The sequence below is a fragment of the Arachis ipaensis genome, chromosome B5, assembly GCF_059453495.1.
Source record: "Arachis ipaensis isolate K30076 ecotype BB chromosome B5, ASM5945349v1, whole genome shotgun sequence".
NCBI classification, from domain to species: domain Eukaryota; kingdom Viridiplantae; phylum Streptophyta; class Magnoliopsida; order Fabales; family Fabaceae; genus Arachis; species Arachis ipaensis.
In genome coordinates, this window is record NC_142440.1 from 147,576,111 (window position 1) to 147,586,288 (window position 10,178).

Below are 10,178 nucleotides of genomic sequence, written 5' to 3' on the forward strand. Positions count from 1 at the left end.
CGGGTAAATCCCCGCAAATACCCGCCCCACCGGAGAAAATTGCCATCTCTAAAGGAGAAAGAAGAAACGTGGGAGAGAAGAGAAGAGAAGAAGCGTGAGGAAAGAAGAAAGCAAGAAAAGCTCGTAACTTAAAATCACTTGGATAAACTTGGATGTTAAAATTGCTTGGATATGGAGAATATCTCTAAACTAAATTTGTTAAAAAAAGGGACACCATTGCGCAACATATTTAGTTTAGAACATCTAAGAAAATTAAACCAAGTTAATTATCACAGAAAAATTAATGACAGTTAAGGAATCTATTCTGCCAATAATTCACATTTTGCCACCCTACACAACGAAATACTAGGTACTACTTCTACCTTATGAAGCCACAATCACTTAACTGATCAAAATTATCGAATGGAGACAGAATGACAGATAATAAGCGAGGTCATGCTGAAGAGCATTATACTCTTACCATCTCAGCCTGAGAGAAACTCAGGAACATAAACTAATATAATGAATTGTAGGTATAGCATGTTGCTAAGATGGAGGCTATGGAAATGAAGAGTGAAGGAAGCAGTGTGACATTAAGATTACTCTGACCCAAGTAACCAGCCAGGATGATGGTTGCGTCCGCTATAACTCTCGCAGTTGTTCCAGCCTCAGTTTACAAGAGCCCTCCATCGTAGGTTCCACCTCAAGGACATAACTCGCGAAAGCAGCGAGTCAGCGACAAGTTGACACCTGGAACAAATGATAGTAAGACAATTATGTAATTGTCAGGAAAAACAAAAACTAAACAATTTACATCAGCTTAAATCAAGCATCAAGCATGTTTTTAATACTAAATTAAACCAATACATTAAGATAACTATTACTCCCTCCATCCAATAATAATTGTTGGATTGAGAAAATTGGTGCATCCGAAATGTAAATGTATCTTGATACAAATTATGTCTAAACACATGAATTATTTGACATACTTCATGTGTATCGTAAAGGATAGCCTAGTACACAAGCATCCCACATCAGCATAGGGTAAGAAGAAATATAATTTTGTCGACTTTCGACAATCATAAATAGTGCAGCAAAATATCAGATCTTATTATCTTACCTTCAAGCACTTCTGCCGAAACAAACAAAAGGAGGCCTGAACATATGTATTGTGGCACGGAGTATGGAATAACCAAATGGAAGCTAAGGCCTAAGGAGGACACCGATGCAAACCATAATTTCCGATACCAACAGAATTTGCCTGAAACAGATAAATAAAATTCGAATCCATTCACTTAGATGCAAGAGGAGAATATTTGAACAATATCATGGTTCTGAATGATCTCGCAAAAGATGGAGTAAGAGAGGATCTCAATCTAATATATAAGATGGTTTCAATTTCCTTCACTTCTTGTTCAGCATGAAGAAGAAATGTGTTACTATCAACTTACATGCATCTTTCTTAATCCAACTAGAGCATAAATTATCAATACCTATCCTCAAACATGTTGCTTATATAGCTTCCAACAACAACGTTTACAGGAAGAACAGTCAATCGAAGGCAAGCGAGAAAAAGTGCAACTCTGCTTGTTGACCAGTTAAAGTAGTATGTTGTGATGACACTAGATTCCGATAGTAAAATCTCCATTACATATTTGACCATAAAATATATCAATAACTGAACCTGAAAATGTTAAACAAATTCGGTAGGTTAAATGTCTGATTTTCCAATATTTTATCTAAATGATCATTTGCCATTGGAAGTTACTACAAAAAACAGGAGAAAGTGCAAATTGAATGAAATACGCAATGACATATCATATTCAGTTCAGAGCACTCAGGTGAATGATTAGTTTTTTCCATCTTGACATTAACATTGATCTCAAACATCTACATGTAACGAAATTCTCAGCACTTGATAGAAAATCCATACTCTGCGGGAGACCGTGAGTTGTGCACAAATCTTTACAGATGGCGTAAGGAGTCTGTATGCAGACCGAATCGAAGTCGCTGGGAGACGAGATTCTTCTGAAGCTTCTTCACTATCATCATAATCTTGATCGGCTTCTTCATCTCCCTTATCATTCAAAGTAATCAGCAATGGCTGTTTTAGGCCTTGTTCAAGTGCATCGTTCACTTCTACACAAGAAAAACGTGTCATGTTATATTCACATGTTGAGGCTCAACAAAACAAGAGAAAAAAAATCCATATTTGCAAAAGAAAAATGTGCGAGACTACTTTCATTCATTCTGAACAAGCAGCAACAAATTGGTGCAGTATAAGTTCAGTAAGTACCATCATTTAGTTGATGATTATTCACGTGATTCTCATTCTCTACGGGTTCATGAGAAGGTTCCTTGAAAGTGATCCACAACGATATAAGATATATCAGCCAAGCAACACCCATAACCCAACCGGGCAACGTATTTTGATTAAACGTAAGCTTGTAAATCTTAAAATCAGTCTGCAATATGCCAGCTAATGCAGGACCACAAGCCATGCCAAGGGCGCTGGCACTGACGAAAGCAGCTGATGCTTGCATCCGGATTATGAGAGGGACACAGCCACTGATATAACGCCAATTAACAGCTCTGGCAGAACCCAATCTGTAATAATATCCAAGTGTTTATCAGCAAGAAAAGATACCTCATAATATTCCGAATAAGATGGTAAACAGAATATGTACTAATCAACTCAAACACACAACATTATTTGCAAGTACCATCAAAATCATGGCATGCGAAAATTCGGGAATAGAAGACTATTTGCCCACAGAACACACAACCAATCAAGAGAATCCATAATGAACGAGCATCATATGCCAACGCACACAGGATATTTCCAAGAAAGAGAGTTATGCTACTGAAGACGAGGTCTGAAGTAAGATCTATTTGACGAGGCACTAAAATATACCTAAGAGAACACCTGAGCAACAGCCAGCGCCCCAATTACGATACCACAAACTGTTGGTGCAGACCCAAGGCTCATAGAGTAGTCATCTGCTAGGGACAATAATATATGTATTGACCATATACAAAAATGTGTTTGCCAAGTTCAGGATAAGAGACTATGCAATGGTATCTTTCATCATCAACAGGTTCCTCCATGGGGGTTGGCAGCTCTTCTTGCATAATCAGAGCATGTTGCCCCCAAAAAGTTTAGGAAGTTTGTTGAGTTAGTTAACCTGTCAACCACTGCTTTTATTGAATCAATGACAGGATCCTGCATGAAAAGACCGAGGAAATATGATAATCAACACCAATCTTATGATGCTCCAAAGCCAGCTACGATAAAACAAAGTAAGTGTTTGAAGCAAATTAGATGTGGAACCTGCAGAGGAAGGGTAGGTTGATCATAAATTGATAAATAAATTGATAAATAGCTCCCTTGACGGTTCTGAAGTTCATGAAGATTGCAAGATAATCCCACAACAGCTCCTATTCCCTACAAATTTCAAATCCATCAGTCAATGGCCATTCACAAAGTTCTGTATTTATTTATGTGACAGTCCAAGTGAAGACTCGTTTTGAATCAAACATATTACCACATGCTTGAACACTTGTTGCAGCCAAAAGTAAGGATGATTCACGAGAGTTTTAACATAGTAATCGGTGAATCTATAGCCAAAACATTTGTCAAACTTCTTCAATATCTTGCGCAAACCAATAGCACTCATCTCAACAAAGAAAAGAAGCTTTAATAGGTCATGTCCCACTTTTCTATAAGCTTCTTGCAGTTCAGACATTTTGTGAATTTCAGGTTACTGCAGAATAGCATCATGTTGCTCTCCAAGCTTTGATATCCTGCTTGCCAAAATCACTTGTTGCTCCAAAAGGAAAAGGACAATCTTCTCAATCTGATTTGTAACATTTAGAGAGTGATTGAAACCAATGTTAACACACAACTAGAATCATCACATTCGCAACTAGAATCTAAGTTGACCATTGGCAGTAATGAAAATTGAAAACAACAGAAACCTGATTATCTAGCATTCTGGAGAAATCCTTGAGCACATGGCGTCAATCTTGTGTTCCGAGTTGAATTTGCTGAGCAGAGTGCCTTACTCGTTTCTTCATGAGTTTGTAGTTTATATAATATCTGCAACAAGATTATCAAATTTATGAACCCAAAATATCATTATAGAGCAGAACAGATATCCAAGTTGAAAAATCTCAACCCTCAACGTATAGGCAGAGACGTACATACCCCTGCCATTCTTGAATTGTCTGTCTTTCAACTTCTTTCCAAAGGCAACCATCTTTCTCTGCAATAGAAGACATTGTATTCAATGAGAGTGAAACTTACAAATTTTATTAAGAGTCTGGCTTGGTTCATCCAACACTATAAATTGCAACAAGGTTAACCACAACGAATGCATCATATATTTAACTTAATTCAATAGAATCTAACTAATTGGAATCGATTTTGGACAACCTAATTCAATTATAAAGCTCTCAAAGGGCTAGTGTGTATGTGTGTGGTTTTTTTTTTTTTTTTTTTGAAAAAAAAGTTCTTCACAAGAAACAACTTGACTTAGTAAACAATTATTAACTATCAATCACTTGCAAAAGCCAAAGTTCATAGAACATGTTTGAATTCAACTCCAATAATTAAAAAAATAGTCTCTACTAACTAGCTAGATCATCCTAACTGCAATAATCTATATATGATTGTTTAATACCTGAGTTGAAGTCGAGGAGTGCAAGCTTCTCACTGTCTTTGCACCAAATTTCAGTAGAAACATAGTTCACATGATGCAAGTACCATGACATCATCAACCACAACATAAATGTGGCTTGAACGGGAATCTTGAAACAACGTGGACCCTCGTGATTGTGGTCATCAATGAACCAACAATGGAAAATTACAAGTGTTAATACTGTAGTCCAGGTACAGCTATATAGTGGTTGATTTATTATTGATAACAACCCAAGTACCGTTTTTTTCCTTTTTTTTGTGTATAAATAGAATTCTAATTAACATACAGCTATTTAACAGATCTTCTGCAAATTAAAATTAAAAAAATTTTGCAAAAAGTTTTTGGGTTGGTTCAAAATCTAATGTCTAGAAGCAAAACATATTCCTTTATGCGATCAACAGTTTACCATGCATCAAAGTCTATCATGCATTAAAGTCTACCATTTTTTATCACTAGAAGAAATTTTTATTGTTTTTTATCTACACATAAACAGGTAAATTAAAAATTGAAAACGACTTACAAATTAAAATACTTTAAATGCAAACAGACTTGACAGAAACATAAAGCTTGCTTTGAATTTAACTAAAAAAATGATAACAAATTCAGAAATGTAACTTAAATGAACTTAAATATTTTGGGAAAATAAACTGGTGAAGTGCAAAATTTAAAAAGAGAAAAAAAAAAATATGTTTTATCCATACAATTTAACTAAGATATTTTTCTCCCGAAGTTCGAAGTGGCACCAGATATACAATACACGAAAATCCGGAAAAAAGATTTTCGAACATATTTTTCGGGATTTGCATGTATAGTATATGAGGTGGCACTTCGCATGGATTATATAGAGGTGACGACGAAGAAAACACGGCCAAGCAGGCACGTTTGCGACGGCGAGGAGAACAGGGCTGAGTAGACGTTCGCGACGTCAGGCAGCAGAAACGGTCTACGGCAACGACGACACCCTCGGGCTTGTCGACGCGAGGAGGAGAGAAGACCTTCGAGAGGCGGCGAAGATGGCAACCACTGGTTGTCACTGCCGGCGCCGATAGTGGTGGGGGCTGATAGTGGCTGCTTTGCTTTGCTGATTTTGCTCTGATAGGGTTAGGGTTGATCAGTTTGGTGATTTGGGCGTTTGTAAGAGATTGAAGGGGGAGGGGATACTATGGGCTGGGCCTTTTTTTTCTGGGGATCAAAACGGCGTAGTTTTGAGGAGGAGTATCAAACCGGGAGTTGCTAATAAAAAGTTTCGGATATCCATCCTTTAAAGTTTGAATTTCATTTAAAATAGTAGAGTATGATTTCCTACTTTTGAATAATTTTTCTTTTATATTTATTTTTGATCCACCTATAAAAACAATAGTGAGATATCATACTTTATTCTCTAAAGTAAAATTCAAATTTTAGAAAATTCAAATCCAAAAATTTGTATATCTATTTATGTAAACTTTGAGGAGGAATTAATGACCATGTGTCATTTTGAATCATTAATTTTCTTTCTTCTTTTCTTTATGGATATCAGCAATAGATGTTAAATTAATGGTGCATACCATTAATTTTTTTTTTCTTAGTTATTTTTTAAAATTTATTAAAATATGCTAAAAAGATTTTCATTTGAATAAAAAACATTAAAAATATACTAATTAATACTAACAACTCTAAATTTTATATACTTATTTTTGTAATTAGTTTATTAATATTTTTTTAAAATATTAATTATTCAATTCGTGCAGCGTGTGAAAAATTTTGTTATATATTAATAGATATGAGCGCCTTTGCACATTTAGAAAAAAAATTAAATAGATCTATAAAATTGTTATGATAAACATGGGTGGATGCCCATTTAATGAATTGTGACTTCCTTCACAATCTTGGGCGGCCAACCTTTTCGATACAGAATTTAGTTTTATCAAAGGAAAACCATATTTAATTACATTTGAAAGCACAATTTTTATGCACCTATAAATAGAAATATGATATGAAGCAAATGACACTCAACAATAAAAAGCAAATACTTTCTCTCTCTCTTATATAAAGCACTTCTTTACTTTCTTCATATACTACTAATATAATATTAATATATTATTATTATAGTAGTATAATAGTGTTGGTAAATACTAATAGTAGTATTTTCTATTGATACTTTTATGTTATTACTTCTTCCTTATTTATTTTACAATATGTTATCAGCACGAATCTCTAACGAAATTTTAGAAAGACTTCAGGTAACAAATTTTTATTATGTCGAAACTCTTTCATCTTGAATATAATGCTTTTGATATACCTGGAAACAATTATTTATCATGGATAATATATGCTAAAATCCATCTTGATTCAATGGATCTTGGAGATACCATTAAGGCTAAAAATAATACATCCCAGAAGGATAAAGTCAAAGCTATGATTTTCCTTCATCGTCATCTTGACGTATGATTGAAAAATGAATATCCCGCATTAAAAGATCATGCAGATCTGTGGAAAGACCTTGAAGAAAGGTACAATCATCAAAAGACGGTGATACCTCCTCAAGTCCGATATGTTAGAGAAAACTTTCTCGACCTTCCATGCCTCGAATGTGCTCCTGCAGTAGCAATTGAGAAAAAAGATTTAAAAATATTCTGAGTTAATTTCTTACTTTCTTGTTGCTGAATGCAACAATGAGTTGCTCTTAAGAAATCATGAAGCGCGCCCAGCTGGCGCCGCCCCATTTCCTGAAGTAAATGCGGCAACTTATAACCCCAGAAGAGGTAAATGGCAAGATTTTGACAACAAGAAAAATTATGGAAGGAAAATAAATTATATTCACAAGAAAGGATCTCACCAGAAGTGGGATAAAGAAAGAAACAATGGGCAAAGTAAATTAATTGAGGATAAATGCTTCCGTTGTGGTGGAAAAGGCCATTGGTCACGTACCTGTTGTACCCCAAGGCACCTAGTTGATCTTTATCAAGCATCCTTGAAAAGGGATGACAAAGGAAAGGAAACAAATTTTGTTTTAAATAATGAAAATTCCACCACTCATTATGATGTATCTAATTTCTTTAAGGATTCTGAAAGAAATATTGGCTATTTGATCAATGATAGAATAGTTTGATATGTGTATGTGTTTGTTAAGTATTCATGTGAATAATTTTACTGTGCATGTACTTCTACTCATTTTATTATTATTATCATTTGTTTTTGAAGAAAAATGGCAAGGACATATTCTGAAGATATTTGCCTTGCGGATAGTGCAAGTTCGCACACTATTCTTAAAAGTACTATATATTTTACCCATCTTGTGCCAAAAGAATAATATGTTAATACTATTATTGTCTCAGGCAATGTGATAGAAGGCTCCGAAAGAGCTATAATTTTGTTTCCTGGAGGAACAAAATTTATAATAAAAAATGCACTATTATCTACCAAGTCTCTGAGGAACTTGTTGAGTTTCAAAGATATTCGCCGAAATGGATATCATATTGAAACAATGAATGAGGGAAATCATGAGTATTCATGTATCACAACTCATGATTCAAATAAGAAAGTTATACTAGAAAAATTATCCTCACTTTTCATCTGGGTTGTATTATACCAAGATTAGTGTAGTTAAATCACATGCCACTGTAAACCAGAAGTTTACTAGTCCAAATAAATTCATAACTTTGCATGATAGATTGGGTCATCCGGGAACAGGCATGATGAGGAGAATTATTGAAAACTCCCATGGATATTCACTAAAGAACCAGAAGATTCTTAAATCTAGTGAATTTTGTTGTGCTGCATGTTCTCAAGGAAAATTAATTTTAAGGCCATCACCAATAAAGATTGGATTTGAGTCCCCTGAATTCCTAGAAAGGATTCAAGGTGATATATGTGGATCTATTCATCCACCATGTGGATATTTTAGATATTTTATGGTCCTAATAGACGCATCTTCGAGATGGTCTCATGTGTGCTTATTATCTTCTCGCAACCTGGCGTTTGCAAGATTACTAGCTCAAATTATTCGATTAAAAGCACAATTTTCAGAAAATCCAATCAAAACAATTCGTCTTGATAATGCTGGTGAATTTACTTCCCAAGCTTTTGATGCTTATTGTATGGCTAATGGAATAAGTGATGAGCATCCAGTAGCTTATGTTCACACACAAAATGGGTTAACAGAATCACTTATTAAACGCCTCCAATTAATTGCTAGACCCTTACTTATGAGAACAAATCTCCCAATCTTGGTTTGGGGGCATCCTATTTTACATGCCGCATCACTTATTCGTTTGAGGCCAACGAGTTACCATCAGTTCTCTCCTATGCAATTAGCTTTTGGCCAGCAGCTAAATGTTTCCCATTTAAGAATATTTGGGTGTGCGATATATGTTCCCATTACACCACCTAATCGCACCAAAATGGGACCCCAGAGAAAATTGGAGATATATGTTGGATATGATTCTCCCTCTATAATGAGGTATCTTGAGATACAAACAGGAGATGTATTTAAAACCCGGTTTGCGGATTGTCATTTTGATGAATCAAAGTTTTCAATATTAGGAGGAGAGAATAAGCTTCTTGAAAAGGAACTTAATTGGAATGCATCATCGTTGATGCATTTAGATCCTCGATCAGGGCAATGTGAACTAGAAGTTCAAAAAATTATACATTTGCAAAGAATAGCAAATGAATTGGTTGATGCATTTTCTGATACAAAGAGGATAACCAAATCTTATATACCTGCGAAAAATGTCCCAATTCGAATTGATGTCCCAGTAGGACAAGTAGCCACTAAAGCAAATTCATGCCAGAAGCGTGCAGGCCTGTCGGTTCCAAAGGTAAAAATCCTCGAAAGCGAAAAAAGGTAAATACTATTCCTGTTTAAAAAGACATAGTAGAGACACCTGTAGTTGTCCAAAATTCTGATATAATGTTAACGTCAGAAGACATTCAGGTACCTGAAAATTATGAAAATGATGAGATCTCGATAAATTATGTCTTTACAGAAAAGAAATAGGACCGAAATAAGACAATTGTCAATGAAATATTTGTCTATAATGTGGCATTGAATATCATGCATGAAAGTAAGGATCTTAAGCCAAGATCAATCGAAGAATGTCGACAAATAAATGATTGGCCAAAATGGAAAGAAGCCATGAAGGCTGAGTTAGACTCACTTGCAAAACGTGAAGTCTTTATACCTGTAATCTGTACACCAGAAGATGTAAAACCTATTGGATACCGGTGGGTATTTGTGAGAAAACGAAATGAGAAAAATGAAGTTGTGCGCTATAAAGCTTGACTTGTGGCACAAGGTTTTTCACAAAGGCCCGGTATAAATTATGAAGAAACGTATTCCCCTGTAGTGGATGCGATAACATTGCGTTATTTGGTCAGTTTATGTGCATATCATAAACTGCATATGCATTTAATGGATGTGGTAACAGCCTATTTATACGGCTCATTAGATCGGGATATCTATATGAAAGTTCCTGAAGGACTAAAGATATCTAAACCATCCAATGAATATTCACA

General features: G+C 35.0%; 1 pseudogene across 1 annotated transcript; it reads right to left on the bottom strand.

The window, feature by feature from the left end:
• Positions 1–228: 228 nt before the first annotated feature.
• On the bottom strand, positions 229–5,880 carry LOC107644363 (SPX domain-containing membrane protein At4g22990-like; annotated as a pseudogene). Its single transcript, XR_015883606.1, has 11 exons — positions 4,662–5,880; positions 4,187–4,244; positions 3,958–4,078; positions 3,525–3,836; positions 3,311–3,424; positions 2,703–3,202; positions 2,276–2,586; positions 1,913–2,118; positions 1,473–1,663; positions 1,100–1,240; positions 229–729 (listed from the first exon to the last, which is right to left on the bottom strand). The product of XR_015883606.1 is annotated as an SPX domain-containing membrane protein At4g22990-like (transcript).
• Between the last annotated feature and the right edge of the window lie 4,298 nt (positions 5,881–10,178).